Source organism: Hemiscyllium ocellatum, unplaced genomic scaffold (genome assembly GCF_020745735.1).
Source record: "Hemiscyllium ocellatum isolate sHemOce1 unplaced genomic scaffold, sHemOce1.pat.X.cur. scaffold_539_pat_ctg1, whole genome shotgun sequence".
In the NCBI taxonomy this organism is placed as follows: Eukaryota; Metazoa; Chordata; class Chondrichthyes; order Orectolobiformes; family Hemiscylliidae; genus Hemiscyllium; species Hemiscyllium ocellatum.
The window spans coordinates 67,376-82,217 of NW_026869106.1; the positions used below are offsets into that span (position 1 = coordinate 67,376).

Sequence of the window (14,842 nt, forward strand, 5' to 3'; positions counted from 1 at the left end):
TACTCAACCACGTGATAAACTTCACTGACAGCACAGTGTTGTTGTGGCCAAGGCATTGGAAATGTGTGAAGGTGCAGGGCAGGGGAAAGGAAAGACATAGACCAGAAAGAGAAGGAAATTTTCATGGTATGGGATGAGAGGTTTTACAGAACTTAGTGCACATTGTGAATCACAAATTTGAAAATCCCAAATTCTGCCCCGTTTTCCCTCCTTATAATGCATTTTGCACTCCCTGAAATAGCAACTGTGTTTCTCCCTCCACAGATCCCAGTGATCAGTGCCAAAGCCCCATTGCCTGTGGAGAGGGTGATGTTTGATTTCCCTGTCCAGCTGCAGTTCATGTGGTGAAGGTGCTCCCACAATGTGGTTGGGTAAGTGCTGTTATAGATTATTCACTCAGCAATATTGAAGAGTTGACAATGTATGTGCAAATCAGCAACAGTTTGTTTTTTTTAATCATGTTTATAATTTCACAGAAATACTATTGAAAAATTCTGGCATAAGGCCACAGATTGAGATACTAGGTCAAGTGATCAAAAGCATTGCCAAATGAGCAGGTTTTCGAGAACACCTTAAAAGAGGAAAGCAGGTCTGAGAGGGTTCAGGTGGGAATTCCAGACAGTGTTGCCTTGGCAACAGTAGAAACAGCCAGACAGGTGAAGCAATGAATAAACACAAATGAGTTGTCAAGGTCTTGCAGGGTGTGTGGTGCAGGGAGACAGGGATGTTCACAGGGTGAGAATTTTAAATTGTTGCCTGTAAATAGGAGCCTTTCGATGGATCAACTAGTTTTGGTACAAGTGAGCACTTGGGCAGGAGGGTTTAAGATACTCTTGAGATTACATGTAAGTTGAATGTGGGAGGCTGGCCAAGAGTGTTTGGATAATTAAGTCTGGAGATAAATACTCGTCCATCCCTGCATTCAGTAAATGAGCTGAGACTAGGGTGGAGTTGGGTGATGTCACCAATGAAGAAAGTGTGTTTTTGGAGTTGGGCTCTTCCTCCACATCACCCCCACCTCCCTCCCCTCACCAAATCACAGGTATTGTTCCTTGTTCTGTCTGTCTGTCTTTTCTGGTTATGTCCTTCTCTCCCATTCTGCTACGAAGTAATATTTTGACCTCACCGTTGTTGGAAAAACCTACTCCATCCCCACTCTCCCATTCCTTTCTAAATTCCTTGTATGTGGTGTCCCTCAAGGATCGATTCTTGGTCCCTCCTGTTTCTCACCCACATACTGTCAGGAGGTGACATCGTCCAAAAGCACCGTCTGAGGGTTCACATGTACACTGACAATGCCTAGCTCTCCCTCCCCATCATCCCTCTCCATTACTCAGTTATCAAACTGCTCATCACACTCCCACTACGCGATTGGCTGCAATTTCCTGCAACGGAACATTGAAATGGTTAAACCCATTGCCTTCAGTTGCTATTACAAATTCCTTTCCCTTACTGCTGAGCCCCTCCCTCTCCCTGGGAACTGTCTGAGGCAGAACTACACTCTTCACAATATTGCTCTCATATCTGTAACCCCAAGGTGACCTTCTGATCAGGTATCTACACAATCACAAACACCAGGAATTCCAATCTCTAAAACGTTGCTTTCCCCCCCCCCCCCTTCACCCCAGCTCCATTGCTACTGAAACCCCTGACCCGTGTTGATGTTGCCTTAAACTTGACGAATCTAAAACAGAACCCTTGATTCCGTGACTATCCGAGTATCTGATTCCAGATCCCTCATGATGGGAAACATCCTCTCAGTATTTACCCTGTCAAACTCCTTAAGAATCCTGCATGTTACAATGAGATCACCTCTCATTCTTCCCAAATCCAGTGAGTAGAGTCCCAACATTTTCAGCCTTTTCTTAAAAGATAATCCCTACAAGCCAGGGATCATCCCAGTTAATCTTTTCTGAAATGCCTCGGATGAAATTATGTATTCCCTTAAATAAAGGGACCAAAACTTCTGTCATTACTCCAGATGTGGTCTCACTCGCACTTTGTAAAGTTACTCTCAGGTATATACTCCAAACACTTACACTGAAAACTCCTTGTAATAAGAAACAACGTTCCATTCCCCATCCTGATTCCCTGTTATAACTGTGTTTCCTACGCAATTACCCCTGGTCCCTTTGTGGTGCAGCTTTCGACAGTTTCCACCATTTACATAGCACTCTGTTCTTTTATTATCTCCTCCAAAATGAGCAACTTCACAATTTCCCAAATTATGCTCCATTTGCTAACTTGTTGCCCACTTCTCCAATGAATCCCTCTCTGTAAACTGTTTATAATCCTTTTGGAACTTTACCGTTCTGCCTTTTCTCAGAGATTTCCCCGCTCATTCTTCTAAACATTTCCTGGGAGCACTGGGCAGTGGGAAGCAGTTGTTACCTTTTCAGAGAGACTCTTTGGAATGACTGGGAGGAGCTTGCTGCTCATGGGTCAGAATGGAGACAACTTGCCCATCGAGCTGCATGAGCCTTTCACCCCCCCTGTCTAATTGATGAGGCACAGCGGCAGCACGGAAGGAAAGAAAAGGAAGCACACATCCTGCTCTCCACATCGCACTGACTCTTGAAACATTGTGTCCCATGTGTCAAAGATCTGCCCTGTTCAGTCACATGAAGACCCAGTGTGGAAACTCACAGAAACCCATACAGATTTCCCCCTGAACTAACTGCTGACCCCCACAAGGGGTAATGTGTCCAGTCATCCTGGGCCAGGAGGAGGGGGTGGTGAGAGTTTCTTAAATGAACTGACAGTGACAGTTTTATAAACGTGTATTACAGGTGGACATTCAGATGGTAATCTCAGTAATTGTAACGCCAAACTGTGACAAAATTACTCAATTCATCAGGAGCTGGATATTCACATTGTGTGTGAGTATTGTATTCCAGCTCATTCCCATTTGCTGCATAAATGTCCTCTTTTGAATCACCCCACACTCTCAGTAGATCTCCCCCAAGTCTTCAATATGTGTCCTGTAATCCTTTTCTGATGAACTCATGAGTGTAAGGTGGATTATTCTAAATCTGTAAACCCCTCTGTCACAGGGCACCCGCAATTTCCTCTGCTACAAGGAGAACAATCTGTTTCCCCAAACCCCTGATTCCCCAATGTCTGTTTGCTCCCTATAAGGCACACATCAGGATTGTGTTGGAACATTCCCACTTGCCTGCATCAGTGCAGACCCCAACAATATTAAAGTGAACATCCTCCAGGACAAAGCACTGTGCCTGAGTGGTGTCCCATCCACCACCTTCAGCGTTCCCTCTCCCCATCCCCAGGGTACAGTGGCATCACTGTGTAAAAGGGAAAGGCAGCATTGTCTGACCAGACCATAGGGCTGCTCTCTCATTAGGGAGAAATGTCTGGTGGTGGGTTTAACCTGAAGGTTACCACAGCCCAGGCAAGGGGAGAGGTTGAGAACAAGAGTCCATCTATTGTAGATGGATATTCTTGATATTTATTAACAACACCCATGTCTCTGCAACTAAAATCCCCCATTCCTTGAACCATCCTGGTAAATCTCCTGTGCCCCCCCCTCAGGGACCCTGCCATCCTTCCCAATGTGTGGGTGATCTCTGGTTTGCACAGACCCAGCTGCTCTGTGTTCCTGTGGGTGATGTCCTCATCGAGCAACAGTTGCATTGAACCTCACTGTCTGTAAGGGTGGGAGACACAGAAATCCCGGTAGCATTTGAGATGTATTTAGTGTGCACTTGCAATGCCATGATAGATGAGACTTTTCCACAATTATTGGAAAATAGATGAGGACAGTTAGGTGGTAGTTTTCTTTGTCACAGACCCGATGTACTACCAGAGCCTTTTTCTGTTCTGTAGACCGCTAAGATGTTTATTATAGGAATATGACAGGCTCCATTGGACTTCAGGTCAGAAAGGGTGATACTAGAGTAGATGACAGATTATTGGCCGATGTTTTGGGAGGAAAAGGAGATTGAGAGGTTTAAGGAAGAATTCAGAAGCTCAGCACAGAATCGGAAAGGGCCGTCATCAAGTGAGAAATAAACATTGGGAATCCTGAAGGCTGGAAATAAAAAAGGCACATATAGCAGAGCTTTGAGAGACTGGAGGGGATTAGAGATAGGGAGAGTAATGAAGCTGGAGGAGATGAAAGTTGGAGAGGATTCTGAGGATTGAGGATGTTACAGAGATAGAGATATTTCTGATAGACTTTTTTGAGTTTTGAGGCTGGAGAGGAATTATCGAGATAAGGAAGAGTTGTAAGACTGGATGAGGTGGCATTGACGGAGAGTTCCGAGCATAGAGGAATTTACAGAGATAACGAGCGATAGAGTCAGAACGTTATACAGCACTGACACACACCCTGTGTTCCAACCAGTCCGTGTCAACCATAAATTCGAACTGAACTAATCGCATCTACCTCCACTTAGTCCAAATCCATCCAAGCATTCCCTATCGATATACAGGTCCAAATGCTTTTTCCTCTTAGAATCCCATTCCCCTACCGTTTTACTCTACATTTACCCCTTACTAATTCACTAAACCCAATCATCCCTGAACACTATGGGCAATTGAGGACTGCCAGTTCACCTACCCTGTACATCTGTGGCTTGTGGGAAGAAACGGGAGCACCTGGAGGAACTCACGCTGACACGGGGAAGCATATCCAAACTCCGCATGGACAGCCACCCAATGCAGGAATTGAACCTGTGTCCCTGGCAGCAGTGCTAACCATTGAGCCACTGTGCCACCCTTAAATTGTAATTGTATTCACAGCTACCACGTCCTCTGCTAGTTTATTCCACATGTGAATCACTCTCTGTACAAAAACAAAAAGTAAAATCCGGAACGTCTTTTTAGGGTCTTCCTTTTCTCACCCACTCTTGAATCGCGCCCCCTCCTGGAAAGGGCACCTGCTGTTCACATTACCTATACTCTTCAGGATTTTATAAACCTCCAATAAGGTCACCCCTCAGCCTCCTACACCCCAGTGAAAGAGGTCCCAGCCTACCTAGCCTCTCCTTATAACCGAAAGCATCCATTCCCATCAACATCCTGGTAAATCTCTTCTGAACCCGCTCCGACTTAATAACATCTGTCCTATAACAGCACAACCTGAACTGAGCACAGTATTCCAGAAGAGGCCTCACCAACATCCTGTACAACCTCAATGTAATGTCCCAACTCCTATACTCAAAGGTGTGAGCAATGAAGGCAAGTGTGCTATACATCTTCTGAACAACCCTGTCTACATGTGACATAAACTGCAAAGATCTGAACCCCGAGGTCTCTTTGTTCTATATCACTATGCAAGGCCCGACTTTTAATCAGTGTAAGTCCTGCCCTTTTATCAAGATGAAATATTTGGCATTTATTCCAATCCAGAACATCCTTCTAGTATAAAGGCAATAGAAGTATACTTAAGAGGAAAATCAGTAAGGCAAAAAGGGGACAGGACACAGTTTTGGCGAATAGGGTAAGGACAATCCAAAGGGTTTTTATAAATACATTAAGAGCAAATGGGTTACTAGAGACAGAATAGGGCTCCTCAAGGATCAGCAAGGCAGCCTGTGTGTGGATCTGCAGGCGATGGGGTGGGGAGGGGATACTAAACAAGTATTTTGCATCAGCATTTACTGTGGAGAAGGATATGGAAGATATAGAATGTTGGAAATCGATGGTGACACCTTGAAAAATGTCCATATTACAGCGAAGGTGGTACTGGATGTCTTGGAACGCAGAAAGGTGGATAAATGCCCAGGATTTCATCAGGTGTGTCCTAAAATTCTGTAGGAAGCTAGGGAAGTGATTGCTGGGCCCCTTGCTGAGATTTTTGTATCAGCGATAGTCACAGCTGAGGTGCCAGAAGACTGGGGGTTGGTTAATATGATGATACTGTTTAATGAAGGCGGTTTGGACAAGCCCGGGAACTACAGACCTGTGAGCCTGATGTTGGTGCCAGACAAGTTGTTGGAGGGAACCCTGAGGGACTGGATTTGCATGTATTTGGAAAAGCAAGGACTGATTAGGGATAGTCAGCATGGCTTTGTGTGCGGGAAATCATGTCACTTACTTGACTGAGCTGTTTTATGAAGAAGTAAGAAAGTGGATTTTTGAGGGCAGAGCGGTAGATGGGATCTATATGGACTTCAGTAAGGCGTTCGACAAGGTTCGCCATGGAAGACTAGTTAGCAAGATGAGATCTCACCATACCAGGAGAACTAGCCATTTGGAATATAGAACTGCCTCAAAGGTAGAAGACAGAGGGTGGTGGTAGAAGGTTGTTTTTCGGACTGGAGGACTGTGACCACTGGAGTGCCACAAGGGTCGGTGCTGGGTCCACTACTTCTCATCATTTACATAAATGATTTGGATGTGAACATAGGAGGGATTGTTAGTAAGTTTCCAGGTGACACCAAAATTGGAGGTGTAGTGGGCAGTGAAGAAGGGTACCTCAGGTTTCAATGGGATCTTGATCAGATGGGGAAATGGGCTGAGGAGTGGCAGATGGAGTTTAATTTAGATAAATGTGAGGTGCTGCTTTTTGGAAAAGCAAAGCCGAGCAGGACTGATAGACTTAATGGTCAGGTCCGAGGGAGTGTTACTGAGCAAAGTTTCCTTACAGTGCAGGTTCATAATTCCTTGAAAGTAGAGTCGCAGGTGGATAGGATAGTGAAGGTGATTGGTATGATTTACATTATTGGTCAGAGCAGTGAGTACAGGAGTTGGGCAGTCATGTTGTGGCTGTACAGGACATTGGTTTGGCCACTCTTACAATATTGAGTGCAATTCTGTTCTCCACCTATCAGAAGGATGTTGTGGAACTTGAAAGGTTCAGAAAAGATTGGTGGCAGAATATTCTTTAAAGGGTAGAATAACCAGTGGGAGGTCATTGGACATTGGTACCAATGACACAGGAAGAGAAAAGATAGGTCCTGATGAGAGAATATAGCAAATTAGCCTGGAATATAAAAAAGTAGATACTCGGTCGTAATATCTGAATTACTCCCAATGCTACATGCTAGTGAGAGTAGGAATAGCAGGATGGAGGAGATGAATGATTGGCTAAAGATCTGGTGTAGGGCAGAAGGATTCACATCTTTTGGTCATTGAATTCTCCTCTGGAGTAGAAGTGACTTGAATAAGAAGGATGGATTGTCCCTGAATTGGAAGGTGACTAATATCCAGGCAGGGAGATTTGCTAGTACTACTCGGGAGGCATTAAACCAGTGAGGGAGTGGGGGTAAACCTAAAGAGATAGTGAGAAAGGAGGTAAGTCTGAGGCTGGTACAGTTCAGAAATCAAACAGTCAAGGCAGAACGCGGTAGAACCGAGCAGTTACACTGCATTTACTTCAATGCAAGAGGCCTGACAGGGAAGGCAGATGCGCTCAGGTTATGGTTTGAACATGGGACTGGGATATCATCGGTATTATAGAAATATGACTCAGGGATGGATGTGACTGGCAGCTGTATGTTCCAGGGTATAGATGCTATAGGAAGGATAGAAAGGGGGACGAGAGGAGGACGAGTGGTGTTTTTGGTTAGGGATAGCATTAGAGTTGTGCTTGGGGACGATATTCATGGGAGTAAGTTCAGTGAAATTATTTGGACGGAACTGGGAAATAAGAAAGGATTGATCACCTTATTGTTAATATCTGCGTGTGTTTCATCTGATTGCTCTGGTTTCCTCCCACTATGTAAAGATGTGCAGGTTAGGTGGATTATCCAGGCTGAATTACCCACAGTGTTCAGGGATGTGCAGGTTGGGTGGATTATCCAGGCTGAATTACCCACAGTGTTCAGGGATGTGCAGGTTAGGTGGATTATCCAGGCTGAATTACCCACAGTGTTCAGGGATGTGCAGGTTGGGTGGATTATCCATGGGAAAGGCAGCATTACATGGGTAGGGTGGGAGTCTCTGAGGGTCAGTGCGGATGTGATGGGCTGAATGACCTGCTTCCCCACTGTCTGGATTCTCTGATAATTATAATAGTTTTAAAATAGTTCCAAAAAAGAATAGACCAGATCTAAAAGTTGCTGTTCTAAATTGGATAAAGGTGCATTGTGATTGAACAAGATAAAATCTTTCAATACTTCTTTGCTATTCCCAGGTAAAGGGACGGCTGAAAAGTGGGAACGTAACATAAGGAATAGGAGCAGGAGGAGGCCATCTGGCCCCTCCAGCCTGCTCTGCCATTCAATAAGATCAGGGCTGATCTCAGCTCCACTTTACTGCTCTCTCCCATAACCTTTAATTCCTTTCCTGTTCGTAAATCTACATTTTGACCTAAAGACATTCAAGATGAAAGTCTCAACTGTTTCAATCAGCTGGGAATTCCACAGATTCACAACCCTTTAGCTGAAGAAGTTTCTCCTGAACTCAGTCCTAAATCTGATGCACCATAGTTTGTCCAGTCCACAGTGGAAATGACCTCCCTGCTTCTATCTTATCTACTCCTTTCATAATTTTATATTTTTCCTATACAATCTCCCATTATTCTAAATTCCAATGAGGATCATGCCAGTTTTGTCAATCTCTGCTCAGAAGGCAACCCTTTCAACTCCAGACTCAAACTAGTGACCCTGCTCTGCACCCCCTCCAGCGCCATTACATCCTTCCTGAAGTAGGGGACGAAAACCTGTACACAGTACTCCAGGTGTGGCCTCCCCAGCCCCCTGTACAGCTGCAGCATAACCATCCCTCTAGCAATGAAGGACAATATTCCCTTCACTGCCTTAATTACCTGCTGTACCTGCAAACCAGCTTCCTGTGATTCATGCACAAGGACACCCAGCTCCCTCTGTACAGCAGCCTGCTGCATGTTTTCACCATTTCATCATCCAGTTTGTTGTTAGTCTGACCAAAATGGATGACCTCACATATCCCAACATTGTCCTCCATCTGCCAGACCCTTAACCACTCAATTAACCTCTCTGTATCCCTGTGCAGACTGACAGTGGCCTCTGCACACATTGCTCTACCACTCATCTTAGTGTCGTCCACTTTTCATGAATCCATGCTGTGTCTGCTCGATGAGACAATTTCTATCCACATAGCTCACTATTTCTTTCTTGAGAGATCAGACATTTCCCCCACTACAGAAGTTATGCTGACACGTCCATTTTAAAATATTGGCATCACATTTGCAGCTTTCCAATCTGTTAGAACCGTCCCAGAGTCAGCAAATTTTAGTGAATTATCACGAGTGTATTTGCTATTTACCCACTGCCATTCCTTACAGTCCCCGGGGATGCATTCCATCACGGCCAGGAGACCCATCTACCTTTCGGCTGGTATCTTTCCCAGCACTGCCTCTTTACTGAGAATGATTGATTGTTTCTCTGTCTTCATCTGCCATTGCCCCCATAGGCCTGCGACAATGAGTATATAGACAGTATGTTCCTGTTAAGGACGAGGCTGGGAAGTGTAAGGAATGCTGCTGTCAAGAGGAATTGTGGCTCTGGTCAAGAAAATGAAGGAGGGATATGGCAAGTCCAGACAGCTGGGTTTGTGTGAATACCTAGAGGTATATAGGGGCAGTAGGAGTATACTCGAGGGAAACTAAGAGGGCAAAAAGGGGACGAGAGAGCTTTGTGAAATGGGTTTGGGGAAAATCCAAAGAGATTCTAGAAATACACTAAGGACAAAAGAGTAACCAGGCAGAGAATAGGGACCCTCAAAGATCAACAAAATTGTCTATGGATCTGCAGGAGGCAGGAGAGATACTATCTGCGTATTTCATGTCCGCTTTTACTGAAGGAGGATATGGAAGTGAGAGAGTTTGGAGAAATAAATAGGGATAACTTGACAAGTGTCCATATAAGTTATGAGGCACTGGAACTTGTATAATGCATCAAGATTGATAAATCCCTGATACATGATCAGGTGAATCCCAGAACTTTGTGGGAAGCTAGGGAAGTGATAGTTGGGTCCCTCGCTGAGATATTTGTATCACCGAGGTGCTGGAAGACTGGCGCCATTATTTGAGAAAGGTGATGAGGAAAAGTCAGGGAACAATACACTGGTGAGCCTGGAGTCAGGTAAGTTGTTGGAAGGGCTTCTCAGGGATAGGATTTAGATGTAATTGGAAAGGTAAGAAATGATTAGGGACAGTCAGCATGGCTTTGTGTATGGAAATCACTAACTTGGACTTCAGAAAGACATTCAAGGTGGAAGAACTAGCTATTTGGATATAAAATTGGCTGTAAGGTTGGAGACAGAGGATAGTGGTGAAGGGTTGCCTTTCGGACTGGAAGCCTGTGATGAGCAATATGGTGTAAGGATCGGTGCAGGGTTCACTGCTTTTCATCATTTATATCAATGATTCCTATGGTTCGTGACTTTACATAGACACCAAATTGGATCTGGAGGAAGTGGATCGGGAAGAAGGTTACCTCAGAGTACAATGGGACTTCAATCAAATGGGCTGGGGAGTGGCAGGTGGAGTGAATTCAGATAAATGTGAGGTGCTGCATTTTGAAAAAACAAATCAGGGCAGGACTTATACATTTAATGGGAAGGTCCTGGGGAGTGTTGTTGAACAAAGAGACCTTGTCGTGCAGGTTGATAGTTCTTTGAAAGTGGAATCATGGATAGGCAGGGTAGTGAAGGAGGCGTTTGGTGTACTTGGTCAGTGCATTGAGTATTGGAGTTGGGACATTGTTTTGCAGCTCTACAGGACATTGATTCAGCCACATCTGGAATTCTGCTTTCAGTCCTGGTCTCCCTGCTGTAGGAGTGATATTACAGAACATGAAAGGATTCTGAAAAGATGTGCAAAAGTGTTGCCAGGGTTGAGGATTTGAGCTATAGGGAGAGGCTGAATAGGCTGGGGCTGTTTTCCCTGCATCATTGGATGCTGAGAGATGACCTTCGAGGTACATAAAATCGTGAAGGACATGGATAGGGTGAACAACCAGGGTCTTTTCCCAAGGTTAAGTGAGTACAAAACTAGAGGGCACAAGCCTAAGGTGTGAGGCAAGAGATTTTAAAGGGATCTTAGGGGCAATGTTTTCAAGCTGAATATGGAATGAGCTGCCAGAGGAAGTGTGGAGGCTGGTACAATTACAACATTTGAAAGGCATCTGACTGGGTACGTGATTAAGAAAAGTTTAGAAGGATATGGGCAAAGTGCTGGCAAATGGGACAAGATTAATTTGGGATAAATGGGTGGCATGGATGAGTTGGATTGAATGGTCTGTTTCTGTGCTGTACATCTCGGAATTTAACTATTTGAGGATAAATTTGGAGTGCTACGGGTAAATGGGAGGGGAGGAAGGGCAGATTGGCAGCATGTCCACAGGGAGAGAGTATAGCCGCAATGGGCTGAATAGCCCCCAACCCCTGTGCTCTGTGATACTGCCCCATTCACTGTGAATGATGAAGCTCATCCCAGGGCAGAGCCACAGACATATACAGCACGGAAACAGACCCTTCAGTCGAACTCGTCCGTGCCGACCAGATATCCTATCCTAATCTAGTACGATATGGCAGCAGTTGGCTCAAATCCCTCTACACCCTTCCTATTCATACCCATCCAGATGCCTTTCAAATGGTGTAACTGTACTAGCTGCCACCACTTCCCCTGACAGTAGCTTCCATACACGCACCATCTCTACATGAAAAAAGTAGTCTCTTGGGTCCCTTTTATATCTTTCCCCTCTCACCTTAAACCTATGCTCTCTAGTTCTGGACTCCCCCACCCCAGGGAAAAGACCTTGTCTATTTATCTCATCAATGCCTCCCATGATTTTATAAACCTCTCTGAGGTTACCCCTCAGCCTCCCACACTCCTGGGAGGATCCCACCACTCATGTCACAATGGGGCCTGGCTGATTGACGGCAGCTTCAGAACAATAGGAGACTAGATGTAATCCTCCAGCCAATGGGAGTGAATGAGGGGTGTTGCCAACAGGCCAGCATGTGACCATGAGCTGTGCAGGTGCAGTGTCACTGGGCAGGGGTTGGGAAGAGACCCAGTGAGTGTGAAGGGAGTGGGAGAGAAATGGAGTTAGTGTGGACTGGGAGGGTTTATAAACTCATGATGTAGGCTGCTAGACCTGAATTAGAAACTCCCAGTAAATGAAAACCAAAAGAACTGTGGATGCTTAAATCAGAAACAACAACCAGAAGGTACTGGAAAAGCTCAGCAGGTCTGGCAGCATCTGTGAAGAGAAATCAGAGTTAACATTTTGGATCCGCTGACCCTTCCTCAGAACTGATGTCACTGAGAAAAAATGTCAGTTTATATGCAGAAGGTAGGGGTTAAGGAGTAAATGATAGGTGGTGATATAGTCCAAAAAGAGATATAGCAGCAATTGGACAAAGGAATGAATAATGATCTGGCTGGGGAGAGTGAATAGATGTTAATGGAGACTGTTAGTGACTAACCATAGGTAATGTGTAATGGCAGGCTATGTAATAACAAGGCCTGGTGTGTGGGGTGGGGCACTAGGGCGCAAGGACGTGGGAGACTTAGGACCTAAAATTAATGAATTCAGTTTTAAGGTCAGAGGCCTGAAGGGTCCCCCAAGTACAAAATGAGGTTTGTTCTTCCAGCTTACGTTGAAGTTTGGCGCAGGAGAAGTACAGCCGGTCAGACAGTATCCAAGGAGCAGGAGAATTGACATATTGGGCCTGAGCCCTTCAGCAGGATTCTGAGTGGGGAAGAGGGTTGACAGATAATAGGATGTGTGTGTGGGGCTGGCGAGAAGGTAGTTGGGAAGGCGATAGGAAGATGCTGGTGGAGGGTAATGGTGAGAGGGTGGAGTGGGTAATTAAGAAGGAAGATGGACAGGTGGGACTGTTCAAGAGGGTGGTGCTGAGTTGGAGGGCTGGATCTGGGATATGGTGGGGGGAGGGGAAATGATGAAACATTGATTCTGTACTTAAAGGGTCCCAAGGTAGAAGATGAGGTATTCTTGCTCCAGGAGTCATGTAGCTAGGATTTTGTGGTGGAGGTGGCCCAGGACATGCATGTCCTTGGCAGAGTGAGAGGGTGGGTTGTAGAAATGGTTGACCACAGGACAGTGGGGTTGATTGGTGCACGTCTCCCAGAAAGGTTCCCTGAAACATTCTGCAAGTTGGCGTCCTGTCTCCCCATTGTAGAGAGCAATGAACACAATAGATGAGGTTATTCAATGTACAGGAAAATCTCTGCTGGATGTGGAAGGGACCTCTGGTGTCTTGGATGGAGGTGAGGGGAAGGTGTGGGCACAGGTTTCACACCTCTTGCAATGGCAGGCAAAGGTGTTGGGAGTGGAGGATGGGTTGGTGGGGAGCATGGATCTAATGCGGAAGTCACAGGGAATGGTCTCTGAGGAATGCTGAAAGGGGTGTGGTGGGAAAGATATCTCTGTTGGTGGGGTCTGATTGTCGGTGGTGGAAATGGCAGAGGATGATGTGTTGTATCTGGCTGAAAAGCGAGGACTTGGGGGTTCTATCCTTGCTGCGGTTGGAGGGGTGGGGTTCAAGAGCAGAGGTGCAGGAAGTGGTGGAGATACACTGAAGGGTATTGTTGACCACATGGGAGGGGAAATTGCTGTCCTTGAAATACAGGGCCATTTGGTATGTTCTGGAGTGTTCTGCATCAAGCTTCCCTGGAACACTGCATTAAGAATGAGACAGATGTTGGCCAGGGAACAGGCTCGTGTGTTAAAGTGGCAGGCAACTGGAAGCTCAGAGTCTGTTTTGGTCTGAGGGGGAGCATAGATTTGTCCAGATTGCACTTCGTCTCTTTGTAGGGACTGTCAGATTTAGTCCCAATCACCCACTTCATGATGCTAACCTGTAAACTCCTTATTTTCAATTCCCTGCAGCTCCTTATAAACACAAATTCCAGTACCGTTTTAGGTGGAATGTTCCAGATTCTAACAACTGTCTGTTCACCCAAAAACTGCTGAGGTCCATGTTGACTCTGGGGCTACAAAGGATTGAATTGAAAGATGAGATGCTTTTCCTGAGCTCCCATTGAGATGTATTGGAACAGTACAGGAGGCTGAGGGCAGTGTAGGGGTGAGCAGACAATGAAAATGACAGGGCTGCACTGTGAGGGCTGCTTGGCTCAATGAGTATTTTGGAGTTGGGTGTAAACAGAGCGAGGTGGGACAGGGAGAATGTGAAGCTGAAACTCCGTTTTGTTTCAGCCCATTCAGAAATTCACATGGTCCCAAAGGGAACAGCCAGTTTGTAAGCGATACCTGTGGAAATTTTGTAACAGTTTTTAAGGTATAACGTATCAACTTAAGTAAAGAATACGGGATTTTGATTACAATGTTTGAAGGGTAGGAAGATTGCTCGCTCATTTAAATTCTCTAAATGGGAGTAACTAGCTGAATCTAGAGAGCCTGTGTGACAGGAGCCCTCAGACCCATGGTGTGCTCCTCTTGTACAATGTGGGAAAATTAGGGATGTTTCCAGTGTCCCTGACGGGCTATGTGTGCAGGAAATGTGCCCATCAGCAGCTACTGGGAAACTGCTTTTCAGACCTGGAGCTGTGAGTGGACTCACTGTGGAGCATCTGCAATACTGAGAATGTTATGGACAGCATGTTCAGTGAGTTAGTCACACTGCAGGTGAGGGTTACACAGGCAGAAAGGGAATGGGGGACCATCAGATCAAGTAAAAGGCTCAGGAAGGAAGTGCAGGAGTTCCCAGTGGTTATTCCCTTCCCAAACAGATACTGTATACCGCTTGGGATTCGTGTGGGTGTGTGCGTATGTGTTGGTCTCAGAGGCAATCAGCAACAGCCAATTTCATGACACCGTAGATAGCTCTGCTGCCCAGAACGGGAAGAAAGATAGTGACAGGGGATTCAATAGTCAGTGATACAGACAGGCACTTCTATGGCCACAGC

At 45.6% G+C, this 14,842-nt stretch overlaps 1 long non-coding RNA gene across 3 annotated transcripts in view; it reads left to right on the forward strand.

Moving 5' to 3' along the window:
- Positions 1 to 267: 267 nt before the first annotated feature.
- Positions 268 to 14,842, forward strand: part of LOC132813922 (uncharacterized) — a 50,947-nt gene continuing 36,372 nt past the window's right edge. For 2 of the 3 annotated variants that reach the window (XR_009644213.1, XR_009644212.1), the window contains exons 1-2: positions 268 to 371; positions 2,790 to 2,879. This is a non-coding gene — a long non-coding RNA (uncharacterized LOC132813922). The remainder of the gene's footprint in view (positions 372 to 2,789; positions 2,880 to 14,842) is intronic. The other variant, XR_009644214.1, reaches the window with a different exon arrangement.